This window comes from Rhea pennata, chromosome 1, assembly GCF_028389875.1.
Source record: "Rhea pennata isolate bPtePen1 chromosome 1, bPtePen1.pri, whole genome shotgun sequence".
NCBI lineage: Eukaryota > Metazoa > Chordata > Aves > Rheiformes > Rheidae > Rhea > Rhea pennata.
Genome location: NC_084663.1, coordinates 26,198,098 through 26,212,947, shown reverse-complemented (window position 1 = coordinate 26,212,947; position 14,850 = coordinate 26,198,098).

Here is a 14,850-nt window from a genome sequence, read left to right as displayed (position 1 = left end):
CCTGAGTCTAGAACAACCTATCTGAGTTCTGGGCTTGTTTACAGCATAATGGAGGCAAAACAAGAATTTTATTGCCTAGCTTTGTTTTAAATATTCAACATTCCTAGAAATCCATCTAGGTTTCTAGTTGATGGTTGTGTGATTATATTTTTGTGTCCTTCAAAGACCTTGAGAAACTACTGAGACTAGGGAGGTTAACAATTCCAATTTTGCTTTAATGAGATACTACAGTCCTGAGAAGCTGTAGAGATAGGGAGAGAAATAGCTACAAATAAATGAGAAAAAGCAGAGATGTAACAGAGAACTAGAAGATACAAGACTCTTTTCAAATGAAAAGCTCGGGGAATATGCTGTGGGAAATAAGGAACAGTCAAAGGGAAAGATCTCATCTTTGTATTCTACTTTTCTCTTTTTATAAATCAACGATAGTCATAAAAGAGCAGTGTTGGGATCATCTGTTTCTGAGACAGATTATGGTAACGCAAAATGTAATGCTGTTCAGCAAGGCTGGGTGTATGATTTAAAATTATGCTGAGCTGCTACTGAATCACTCTTCAAAGTGAAAGTCATATCAGAAGTAGAAAGTAGACTGTGTAATATTTGTTTTTCCCAGTCCCAGTTCCATGGCAAGGAACTTTCACAAGACTTCACTAGTTCATGATGAGCCTGGTGCTCTAAAGTTCATATATTCAAAAACCAGGTGGTTGAGGAATGCTGTGGTATCTTGTTTTCCAGATGTTTAAAATCAATACAAAATATCATGATAATGACATGATTTTGGTTTTGATTTTTGAAATTTTTGCTTTTCCCTGCCTAGAAAATTGCACTGAACTTTTATTCTGAGGTTGGCACTGCTTATGACTTTGTGTCCAGCATCTGCTTCTGAGAAAACAAATACCTCCAAACTTCTGTACATCTCATCTGAGTGCCACAATTGTACAATATATTCAGGAGAAAAATCAGAATATTCAGCCATAATTCCTTGTTACCGGCTTAAAAATGTCAAGTTCTTACTTCAGTTTTCAGGGGATGGAAGGGGAATACAAAGAGAAATGTGAGCCTTACTAATTATTTATAGTAGTAATTAAAATCACTTTCAAGGAAACTATACTGATTTAGACTATTAATGCAAAATTACATTTTTTAAGTATAGGTGAAATACTTCCATTACAACTGTTACTCTGACCTCATACAGATTCCTTCTGCTTGGTCTAAGGCTCTAGAAGAGAACGTTTTCTCAAAAAGTCAAATTCTCCCTTGTAGATCATTTTTAACGCACAATTTAAAAAGAGGAAATTGTCAAACAAAAGAACTTCTTCAGCATGTGTAATTTGATAATGAGTGTAGATGTCAAAGCCTTGAGGGTGGAAGATTTTCTTCTCAGAATGTAATTATGCTGAAAATATCTAACAGTTGTTGCAAATTTTTCTATTCCAGAGGCAAAATATTTTTTTTTTTATGAGTCTACTGGCTAAGTCAATTCTAGTAGAAATAATTTAGTAAGCCAGATTAGAGGGAAAAGGGAAACTGCTTAACTGTCTTTTCATTTTGATCGCAGCACTGTAACAAGAGGCTCTCCAGCACACATCATCCTCTCTCTCTAGGCAAGCACAGCTGTGAATTGAGCTCCTGGATCCAACTGGAACTAAGATGTGAATGGGAGGAGAATGTAAGTGCTGCTTTGCCCTGGATTAGTTTTTTCTGCAGCTTCTGCTGCCTGAGTCTCCATTCCTCTGGAGAACACAGATCTCTTTGATTTGCCAGCCTTCCTAGGAACCTTAAATCTTATCTCCAGTTGTCGCAGCTGGGATGCGTGCTTCTGTGTTGTAATGATTTCAACCGAGTCAAATAAATGACTGATCTGTAATCTGATTTATTGATGTATGGGGGCAATGGCCTGCACATTTTATGTTTGTTATTGATGTTTTTTGTTGTCCAGTAGCAGCTAAACTGAAAAAGAATTATTTTTACATTTTGGTGTGAAGTTCCTGACCTTAAATGAAACACTACAGCATGTTTTAAAAGAGCATGGATTATGAACATACTCTATCAACTTGAGAAGATGCAACTTTTTGCTGTATAGGGTACTTCTTTGATAATGATAATAATTAAAAAAAATCAAAGATCAGACACGATAGAAATTCCATATGGAAGAAATAGATTTAAACATGATAAATTTATAAAAAATAATGTAAAGAGTTAATTTAGGGTAAAAACATAAGTGTTAACATGAATATACTGTTAAAGCTGGGTAAAATTAGTTTAGAGAATAGTAACTTTGGTGAAATAACCAGTTGAAAGGGACAGAAACTATTCACCAATATGAAATCAAAAACAGTTTCAGCCCTGAAAAGTAATCAGAAAGATAAAAGTGAATTACTATTTTCAAAATCAATCTAAAATATGAAACAGTAAAAAATATGATAAACAATTGCACACAGAGTTTTGTAAGTAGTGTGAAGATAGATGAGAGTCTAGGAGGATTCAAAGTAAAACGTGATGTGCTTAGTTTTGGTTTTCTGTTGGCTTATTGTTTGCTGAAAAAAAGGAAATATCGTTTTTGGGTCAATTGGGAAAGCATTTTTATTTTCCTCAGTTTTTAAGTTGAACAGCTCCCATACAAATCAATTATTCACCTTGCTGGAACATTTACTCTTGTTGCTTTAGAAAGGACTTTTCTATCATAAGAAGTAAATTCCGCTTTTTCTGCTGAAGCTTCCCTTGTCTCCGTGACAGTTCCTTTTTGTCAGATAACTCCCTAGCAATCTCCTCCAATGATCAAAGTCTCCCACCTGTTCCTTCGTTCCTTAACTGTTGCTTAGCTACATCCTCCTCCCCCCCCCCCTAGAATTAGCTTTTGAAAACCTAACTTGCTCTGGGAGGGGGACAGGTATCTTACTATCTAAGGCTGCTCCATCTGAATAGGTGATTCTCAAAGATTGGTAACCCTCATTGTTAGACTTTTCCACAAAAATAAAAATGTTTCTTGTCACCTCCCCTGGAACTGTGCCTGTATGGAAATAAAAGTTAGTACAGAAGGTGATTAAATCCCATATTCAAAATAATTTAGAAGTCTGCCTCAGACTTTCAAAGTGAATTCTGAAAGGAAATGGAAGGAATAATTTCTACATGTGTAGCTAAAATCATCATCATTTATTTATTTATTTTTAAAGTCTTGCTATACAAAGATTAAGAAATTTTGACTGTTTCTGTCTATTTTTAATATACTGTTTTCACTTACTAAACAAATAGCTACCTAATGTAAGAGATATAGAATTTTTCATCTCTTAAAAAAGGAAAGAGAAAATCCCTTAGAAACACTTTGCTGTACTTCTGTTTTTTTTTTCTTTCTTTTCTGCATATAGGATTTAAAACTTGCAATACAATCTATTGAGAAACTAAGCTATGATGATAAAGGGTGTCTTTCCACACCTAACACAGATGACAACAAAACACTGTAGATTTATGGTGTCGTTATGGCATTATGCTTTATGGCATTGTTCCCAAAGGAAGAAAAACTGACACTTCAAGTATACTATCCTGTCCCCATGGTGAAAAGTTAAGAAAAAGGAAATATTTTACAATTATGGTACTCAGGAGAGGGTTTTTTTTTCCTTAGAAGTGCTAGAACTGTTCCTTGTAGATCAGTTTGTAGAAGATAGTAATACTGTATTTTTTTCCTTCAAGCATATTTTCTATCAACATTGGCTTCTCAATCTCTTTCTGAGTTGGTGATCCATCATTTCAGATGCCATTCTTGCTCACCACAAAAGATTTCCAAGGAGGAATTGGGGCTGTATCTGTACTTCAAAACAATTTTGTTTGCCTCCCAGCAATATTGGCCAGTTGGTAGTGCATGTGTGCTGTGGGAGAAGTATGTGAGGAAAATGCAGTCAAGTGCAGTCTCATATCTGGTTTAGTAGAATTTTTTTAGCTTAAACATAATCATTCAAATGCACTTATTTGCCCAGAAAAGGGAAATATATTAATTACACAGGCAATGCAAGTATTAAAAAAAAAAAATCAGTCACTGTATACTTGATGAAAATAAAAATGATCCTTAAGCACAAGGATATTGTTCCTGTTCTGCCTCAAACTTTTAGAGCAAAAGGGTTCTGAATAGCTCAGTAGAGCTAATTTAAGTGCACAAATAACTTTGAACAAGTTCGCATTTACTTTGGTGTCTGTAGAGTTGAGAAAGTTATAGGAGATATACAACGGTTGCCAAGGAAAAAATGATGGTAGCCCTATGCTAGACAAACTATGCAGCACTTTGCAGTTATTTTCCTTTTTCAACACGATGCTTATGATAGAATAGTCCAAAGGAGATCTTATTCTAGCTTTGTGCCCTGCCCTTATTTTCATGCCTCACTTTTGGGAATGTGTATATGGACAGCCCCTAGCATTTTTCTCTTTTGCAGGTTTCCACATTGTTACTGTTGATCTCTTAGATAAACACTTTTGGGGGTACAGAATCTGGTACGGCTGACTTTGCCAGAGAAAATTCACAGGGTGATCAGATTTGATCACTGAGTACGCTTTTCGGGGTTAGAATTTATCTGATCTCTATCAAAACAACTATCATTACTTATTCTCAAGCACTTTTTCAGATATATATATTTTTTTAAAGGGGCAAAAAATCCCATTCTCTGTTATCCTTTTTTTTTCCTGAGAACAGCAAGTTTTCTCCCTTCATTTTATATTGACCCTAATTAAGCACAGTTGTACTTAATTGGCACCCAGACAGTAGCATATTTGGAAGCTGTCTGAGAACGCAATCATGAGTTCATCCCTTGAAATCACAACCATTTCTTTAGTTCAGTGGAGTCTCTGTGAGGATCCTAGTGACGCTGAGTTTGGCTAATTGTGAGAATCTATTCAGGTGGTTCCAGATGGCCTGCATGCTCCCACACACTGAGTAATTAATTAAAAAAACCCTCACCCTTGTTTTAAACAAATACCTTCGCAGATTCTCAGGGGAAAAAAAATCAAGGAATTTAATTAAAGGTTTGATTGCGCTTCTTGGCACTAGACTTTGAGGGATTTTTCTAGTGATAATTTCAGGGTTTCTAAAGCATTTAGACAAATAGGAGTATGAATACACAATTCTTAAAAAAAGCTCTCAATTTAAAAATTGGGGATATGCATGAATCAAGATTCAAACGCTGATTCTTCATATTATTTTTATTTAGCTTTCCTCTATCTCTTGGAACAGGCACAATGGCTTTTAGGCTTTCATAGAGGTTACTTTGGCATAGAAATGTGACTGTGTTAAATGCACAGTCGCATTTGACAATAATAAAGTACGGAGAGAGGCACGCTCTCAAGTAGCTTTACAATTTGGAGCCTATGATTAATTGAGTTTACAGATGAAAACACTTTACATCGCTTAAAGTGAGGAAGCCACAGTTGCTGGTACTAGTGCTTAAAGAAAGGAGTAGCCCCATGAATTTATTACAGAAAATAAATTTAGTTGCAATAGATGTGCCAGGATTCAGACACAAGAAATATAACAAGGTCTGCACCATACTAGTGAAAGTACGGTCAAGGTATATGCTGGTATGAGCATCGCTTATAGGTGTTAGTTTAAACCTTATTAAGGTGTAGAATATTATAAATACTAGTATCTACTAATGTTTACAAGCTACTACTCTTGATGATGGCTGACATTTAATATTTTATGCCAACAGTAAAGGTTAGGTAATTAAATAACTTCTGTGACTTGCAAGAGAACCAATGTTTTCCTTGGAGAACACATATTTTGATAATCCTAGCCTGTTTTCCATAAATCGAGTATGCTCATAATATACTATAATTTCAAGTCTTTATAGAGGGACACTGTTTGTGTTGATGCTAATTAATATACTGGTATTTATTCTTGGCAAAAGATATGACTCCATATGATTGTCATAAAAGCTGTACACTGGAAACACAAAAGCCCATAAATATGTAGGTACTGATGCTTTATATATGTGCGTTTTTTTTTGTCCTAATATATGCCTGTTAAATTCCTATATAAGGAAAGGATTGGCTGAAATAAATCATGGGAAAGCTTTGAATATGGTGATTTGTATGAGGAGAAGATAGCTATTTTGATGTTTAAAGTCTAACAGATAAATATAGTTCCCATACATGTAGTAAAGAAATATTAAGTTAACAGATAAATGGAGTCTTAGATAAGTAATATTTTTAAACTATATTTGGTGGTCATACTTCATGACCGAATTACAAATTGAAGAACAAATTCTAAGTTGTGAGATATGTCCATATATGTCTTTACTGAAAATTAAAATCAACAAAACATATCTTACACATCCCTCTCCTGATAATTTGATTTCTTTCAACTGTCAATATCCAAACTACAAAATAGGAATCTCCAGAAGACTTCTAGACATTGTGTTTGTGTCATGCTGTTACTTGGTAAGCCCACCATAATGGGCTGAATTACTCTTGAGTGTCATACCCTTCTGTGATGATACATTAACACTTAATTTCAATAAACTGGAGAAATGAAACTATTAGGCCTATTTTGGTGGGCCTTGCTCACAGCGCTCAGGGAACTTTGAGGACTGAGTTGGCCCAAAGACTTGTTTACAAAAAGTTCCCAAACAGTATCCTAGGAAACAAGAAATAACAATGGAGCATATGGAAGTTTGATTAACAAATGTTCTGGTGGATGTATCACTGTTATAGAAGAGAGAAAGTTAGTTAAAGAAAAGTATTCTCCATAGTGATAGTCTTATTACAGGACATGGTATATGTGAGATAATTGGGAGCAATCCACCTTATTTAAACTCTTGGATTTCTGTGTTGCACAGTCTACTGTCCTTTCTCTGGAAGGCTGATGATGCTTTTCTTTCACTTACTGCTACTGCAAAGATATTCAGACCCTCTTAAATCAGACTCTGAAATAAAAGGGCTGACTAAAAATATGGTGGTTTTGAAATACCCAATAGGTTTTACATATTCATTGCTTACAAAGATCAGATTATGTCATCATCTAACCTTATAATGTCTTTTGCCAGGAAATCTAAAATAAATTGGGCCTCCCAGCAATTACAGGCCAGTTTATACCCTCCAAGACAGTTCATTCATTTATAATAGGACTCTGGACTTCCCAAGTATATTTCAGATTCCATCTACATTTCTTGAACCTGTGAGAGTGTTTGGGAGCTGCAACTACTACATATCCATCCATTTCACACATACATACATATAAAAGATTTACCTTCTCTTGTTCACTAAACTTTGTGTAAATCTACTATTAATATATAAGATAAATGATAGGTGTACAAGTTAGCATCATGATATTAACTGTAAAAAAAAAATCGGGAAAACAAGTCATTTGCCATTTTGGGAATACCACATATTAATTGATATATTCATTGAGATGGATATACCAATTGCCATTATGGTGCATGGCCTGAACAGGTTTCTAAATGCTCTAGGGCAACCATTTTTATGAGCTCAGTGCAGAAATATTTTGCAAAATGTGATGGTCAGTGTGGCTAAAGAGATCAGATTCAATGATTGTAACAATTTCGTCTGATCTTAAGAATGTGAGACTTTGATTTTGTCAATATTTTATTTTGATTTCTATTATATAGAAAGTGTTCATCCTACACTCCATACAATCCTGATAGTCTCTCTTTAAAAGTATATAAGATGCACTTAAATCGATAAACTTCCTCAATTACTCCCTGAACAGCAAAGCTAAAACAAAAGCTTAAACACTCACTGCCTTAAAATGTGATATATTGGTTTAAAGCTTTTCTTTCACATTGAAAGAGTTCCAAAATGCTAGTTTCATTACCCATCTTTGGAGAATGGTACTATTGTGTTACACAAAAAATAATGAATGAATGAAAGAGTTTAGATTCATGTACTATCAAATATATTTGCATTGACTATATTCAGGTTCTTATGTCATAGACATTACTAGGTTATCTGAGCATCTTCAAGAATTTCAGTAAGTGAGGTGACTTAACACCTGTCATTTAGCAATAATCTGAATAGCTCATTCAGTCCTGAACTTTTTCTGACTTGTGTTGAAGATACCAGATGCTGTCATATCATCAGCATAAAATATTAGTTTTTGTTGATTATCTTTGAGATCATTAGTGAGCTACTGATATTTCAACTTCAACTACTTTTATATGCTAAAAACACTCTCAATTTGTCAAGTTAATCAAAAATCTAGTACAGGTCTTTTGTTATTCATGAAAGCCATTGTGCTGCCCTTGATACACCTTTCTTTGCATGATTCAGCTGTACCACTAGTGTACAGCTTTTATGTTGTGCACACTGTATGTTACTTAGTTAATGAGTGTCTTCTCTCGGATTACATAAGCATCTATGTAAATATCCTGCAACAAAATAAAACACAGATGATCTTAGGAAATGTTTAGCTATTGGCTCAGTGGATATCTTGTATGGACCTTTCCTGTAAGGATATTTACTCGAGTATGTAAATACATAGTCTGCAAAATAATCCCCAGTGTATATCTGAAATAAACAGGATAAAGATTTTTAATAAAGATTAAAAAGAAAAATTTCCCTCTAAGGTCTGTCAGCTTTGAATATGCATACACAGATATAAACTTAGGCACTTGCAGATTCACACAGACAAATTATTCCTAATCTCAAAGTAGCATGAATATAAACAGCTCAAGCTATATACAACAACTCAAGCAGTGTACACAGAAAAGATTCTATTGTTGTTTAGGTATCGTGAGAAAAACCTTTCCAAGAAGATTGAAAAATATACATTTGGTGTGGTTGATTCTTACTAAACTTGATTTTTTTTGATTTTTTTTTTTTTATATATCCTGAATGTTAAAATCACTGCTTAATTAGAACAGATGTAATAGGTGGAAAGAAAGGAAGGTGGTATTTCCATTAAAAGTGCTTTTATGTTTACTTTCTAATTAGTGGATGTATCTACACTGTACTAATGCTATGTAATATGTATATGCCCCTTCTAACCTTTAATGAGATTACAGAAGTACCCAAAACAGTCTAGGAATGGCAGCACAGACATGAGAAGAGACTTGTTTACTCTACTGAGAGTAAGGGACAGCAGATAGGCAGATGAATGAGAGAGAGAGGGCAATAGGGATATGCAGGATCGTCAGTCTAAAATTTTCGTAGGAAACATGGCAAAGGACAGCCTTATGCAGTATCGTTGGCAGGAGGCAAATGCGCAGATGTTTGTGGTGCGCTTATTCCAATTGCAATGCACATAGGAGATGCTTGAGCTTGTATTTTTTTGAAAGTGGAGTAAGTGAGTGATGGAGACTGTAATCACTGTCTGAGGAAAAGCGAGGATTTACCCAAACTTTGATAACACGTCAAGTGATGACCTGATGTAAGATGCTAAAGTAACTCGATCTTTTATGTTCACTGAAGGCAAATTTAAGAGATCTAGAGATATACATATAGAAAAGAGGTTTTTGACAATAGACTTACTAGAAAAGGTGTAAAAATGTTCAATGCCTTGAAGCCAAAAATGCTGGAGATAATGGGTATATTTTTAATAGTGAGAAGAATTAACCGCCTACATTTGATTGTAGCCTCCACCAAAGATTGGTATCCAGCTAAGGGTTATCTGCAAAGATGGCTGTAGACATATTCTTTCCACCTGTTCTCTGAGTCGGTAAGGCAGGTGGCTGGCCGAGTGTGGAGCCACAGAACAGTAAGACATTAGAAAGCAGAGTTAGAGGTAATGCGGACTACTGTGTATTAGTAAGATCCATTTTTAGTTTTGGTAAAAGATCATATTAATAACCTATAGAGCTTCATGATCGAAAGTGGCTGATGTTTAGCTAGCTTGGCAAATGAGCAGAAAGAACATTCAATTGCTCATATACACATACCTTAGGAGAAATGCTATAGCGAAAAAGATGTCAGGTAGATCAGCTTGCATTAACATCCCTTTAGCCATAAAATCTATTACTCTAAGTAAAAACAAATGAAAAATGGGAGAGATCAAATTATGACAAATGAATGAAATGTTACCATTTAAATGGCTGCATCTGCTGTTTATTACAGAATTTAAAACCATCTCCCACCAGCAGAAGGATCAGCCCGCCTTGCCTGAGCTGCTTGTTTGTTTCAGTCTTGCCATATTGTGATTTGTATTTGCATAGAAATAAGGAAATCTGTTATTGTCACAGTTTGACAGCGTGTGACAAAATGAAATGCCATAAATTATTTATCCTTTATTCATTATTCTTAGATCCATCACGTTCACGAACCTAGCTCTCTATAAATTTTAATTCATTTATTTGTTTAAATGCATTCTTCCAGAAAATGTTAAAATTTGAAAAAAATAAGATTATATAAAGCTGAAGCTTTTATTGGAGAAGCTGGACAAATGGACAGGGAGTATTATAATAAAGTTTAGCTGAATTATATGTAATTCTTCGTGTAATCTGTTGAGATTTGTATGAATAATTCATGTCTATGTTTTCTGCATTATTTCATCTTTGATTCTATTATATCAATCCTTATTTACATTGCTTGAAAGAGTGAATGATATACTTATTTTAAAGTAGTTTAGACAAGGTTTGTACTCTAATGATACTAGATAGAAACTTCCATGCATGCTGTTGCACAGCTGCTAGTATTTCTGGGGTTTATGAAGTGCTGCTTATGGCCAGCAGAGGTCTTCCATAGATTTCACTGAACACCTCAGAAATACACAGGAAGATTTAAAATAAAGATAAAAACTTTGTCCTGGTTATATTTAATTTATATCAAAATTGATTAGCACGGAAACCTTCATGAAAGCTAAAAATAGTTCACTGTGATTTGCTTGTTCAGTAAAATGATGAAAGAACAAAGATCTTTATGCATTTTTTCCCCTGAATGTCTCCATGGTAGATCATCAATTTCTCTTTATGTGATGCTGGATTGAAATTGGCTGATACCAGAAACATTGGCATAATTCATCTTACCATGCTGCAACCCTAAGTCCTCACTAAGATAAGGTCAGGATAATTGATTCCCTGAAAACGAGGCACATAGAACAGCTGATCATTCGAGAATCATGTTACTGTGTTGTACTCTAGCTGCTGGGATGCATTTTGGGGTTAAGAGTTAGTTGCATAGACTTGCATGTGCTTTTGCAGGTATTCTAAGATCAAAGCAGTCTTAAGGAAAACTCTTGTTTCAGGTACCAGTATTGTATTTGTACCAGTATGTATTTGAGAAGTTGTTCCTTAACCTATCACTATAGTCCAACAAGATAGAAAAAATGTAAATTTGAACATTTGTCATTGGACAAAATCTGATTGTGCTTTTCAGGTGTATGCCCGTTAGTTCTCTCCTGCTCTGCTGTCCACTCACCCATGAATCTGTACATAGGTCTTGCAAAGAGGAACAGTTTGAGGTGGAGAGTTTAATATTTCCCCTGTCAGAAATATTTTGACCACTTTAGTGACTTGGTTACTGAAAAAGAAAAGTGTTTCTGAAGATAAAAAGTTTGTCAAATATGTTTTGAGAAGAACTAAATGCTTCTAAATCTTCCTATGATTTTTTTTCTTGTTAATGGCCTGATTCAAAGCATATTAGCAGATTCTATCATTTGAATCAAGGCTTACCATGAATAACAGCAAATCTGTTAATGCTAGTAACTTGCTGTTGTGCCCCCGTTATTACTAGTAGAGAATACATAGCTAGTTAATAGACCAGAGCAATTTGTAGGTTCTTCAATGTCAAAAACCCGGAGAGTCAGCTTTTCTTAATATGTGCCCTACTCCTGCTGTCATACACCTTGGCTGTATCTATACCAGCAAATGAAATAAAACTAAGCACATGGCAGAAGAGCTCCCTTGCATTTTTTTGGCCAGTCCTGGTCATTGTCCTTCCTTGATAATGCTTGGCTCTTTTCAGGAGGTGGTAGTGTTAGGAATTGATTACAGTAGTCAGCATATATGAAGTCATGCTGTTTTGGGGGAAGAAAAGAGTAGCTCTGGGATGCAAACTCTGCTTACAGACATAGATATAGCCCTTTTGTGACTTTACTTCTCTATTTCTCTGGCCTAATGAGTATTTAAGTGAGCTATGCAAATGGAACAAATTCAAGGTAAGTTTTTGACAGCCTCTTTCTCATTTTATCCACTCATTTCCTGGTTGCTACAATTTGTCCTTTCAGGCCAATAGGACAGTTAGGCTTGAATACCTTAAAGTAAAAGAAATTGTACTCAGTTCTTTTACAAACTGGAGCAGCTTTCAGTGGTAAGCTAGATGGGAAAAAAAGAACTGGATGAATATTAATACCCTTCTGTGATTTAGAATAAAGAGAATGAAAGACAGAAACACTTATTTCCAAAATTCAAGAATGTGAATTCTGAGTGGAAAGAGACATTCCAGTGACCAGGAATAAGATACTTTTAAGGTGGAACTTCCAACATATTTCTGCATTCCTTCTCTGCCTAAGTTACTGAGGGAAGTTCCCCAATCACCATAGTGACACTTATGAATGGGTTTATGAGGGCACTTGATTTCTTCATGCTCTGCAAAGGAAGCCTAGATACTTAGATCAAGACTTTGTGATCTGCTACAGTGAGTAGTGTAGACCTGTGAGTACTCCTCCTACCTAACTTCGGAAATTTAAGTTGAGATCTTCCTAAATACTGTACAGGTTGACTGGAGAATCTGAATCGCTCTCTAGATATCCTCAGTTCTTTTCCCTGATTGTAAAAGGAACCACGGATAGTTATTTTTCTGACATGAATGCCTCTGCTAGGCAGGAGACTCTGGTCTCAGAGATTGAAGTCATTACACGAGCACAGATCCTTGACTTACTTACTTTGTTTAGGAGAATTCATTAATGTGTGAAGTATTCTGAAACTCACATAAGCTGGAAAAGAAGCAGTTGACAAGCTAAGCATTGGCCAGAACATTTTAGAGACTGACTACTATTATCTCTGAACAGGAAAAAATAATACGATAAATATATAGGATGATAGAAAACAATATCCAAAACTAAACAAAACAAAGCGTGCTACTAATAATGTCTAAATTTCTTTTTAAACCTGATGATACATGAATAAATAAATTATAAATATAAATAAATTATATTCTACCAGTTATAATCTATGTATAAGAGCAGCATGCAAACACATAGGCTACAGTTTGTAAAAATACTTTAAAGAGTACTTCCTGGATATATTCTTTTCCTTTTCCTTTTAAAAACTTAATACTGTCCCCACTGAAGGATAGAGTTTCATTATTAACATTTTTGTTATTTAAAGTCGTGGTTGTACGTCATACAAAATGGTAGCCAGCTTCCCAGAATTATGAACTTTTCTACACACAAATACTTGTTTTGTCTGTAGAAACTTGTATAAATCATCCTTAATTTCTCAACTTTTCCAGCTCCCCCCAGAAATATAATTATACATTGTTGACAAAATGTCTCCCTTGTAGTTTTCTTTCTTTAAATGAAGATGAAAATTGTAATATGGTTGTCAGCAATTTTCATTGCTTTCTTCCTCAATGTGAGAGAATCTCAAGTGCTGTAGCAAAACCTGATGCTTCTCTGCAGTTGTTTACAAAGAGCTGCCATAATTCATCCACTTGCACCATTTTGATGCATAATCTTTTTTTCTAACTGAATGTTAATTGATTTTTACTTTTTTATACTTGAACATGCATAAAATACATCCTAATAGAAATAATCCCTCCTTAAAACAGTCAGAAATGCACCTTTTAATCCATATGTATTATTATTATTATTTAAAGATGTATTATCCCTGTTATGGGCTGTATATCAGGTTTTTTGAATAATGTTTAGATTTTCACAAGTGCTGGTTCACATGCATCACACCCAGTGAGCAGATCTTCATATCTTTTCCTTTCTTGTATCTTCTCTCAGCTTTCAGAACCTTATGACTCGTCTTCCAGATTTAACACAATGGTCTTCTGCACCATTGAAATATTCACATGTGACTTCTCAATGACTCTAGTCCTGCAATAATAAGAACTAATGGAGGCTAGTTACTGAGTGAAAGCAAGTGGGTAATGGAGACAGTTAAGTAGAGCTCTATTATTTAGGACCTGATCCTGAAAACTGATATCTGTATCTTGCACAGAAATAAGATGAGCATGACTGCTTTGCTCACATCCAGAGAGCAGGGAAGAAGGTGCAGAGACATCAGCATGCGCCTCCAAAAGCAGGGCAGCAGAACAATCCCCTCCAGCACTTCAGAAATTTCTATCTGTAAGGACATGCCTCACTCCTTTTTACACATCAGTAAGTGGAACTGGCTAAGCATACCAGAAGAGCAGTGCGTGTCTTTCTCTTTGAGGCACTCCTGGAGACGTCTTGGAAGCAAAACTGAAGCTCCCACTGTGGTGAGTGCTGGCTGTGCCATAATTGTATATAACCTTGTTATTTGTGCCAGACCTACCCGTGAACAGTACTACCGGCCTCAGTGGCGCATCTCAAATGAACAAAGGCTATCTCTGTGAATAAGTATTTTTCAGAAATGGTCTCTGATCTCATTCATATCTAGTGTTTGTATTTCATTACACATTTAGTTTTAATTCATTTTTCTAATGACTGAAGACAAAAAGTGTAGTTATTCTATTCCTTGCTGCTCCACTTGTATGTTTGTTTCTTTCTCAACCAGAATAAAGAGTTTCAGATAATATATTCCAAATATTCTGGAAGTATTTCTTATATCAAAGTATCAAGATGCAATTTCCATAATATTATTTGTATTTTCTGTGGAGATCAAGTCTGATGTCACCCTGTGAGACAGACAGGTTCATTTACTGCAATGTTTGTTCTGTCTCCATTATCTGCAGAACCCCAGGCAAATAGCTTACAATGTGGATAGT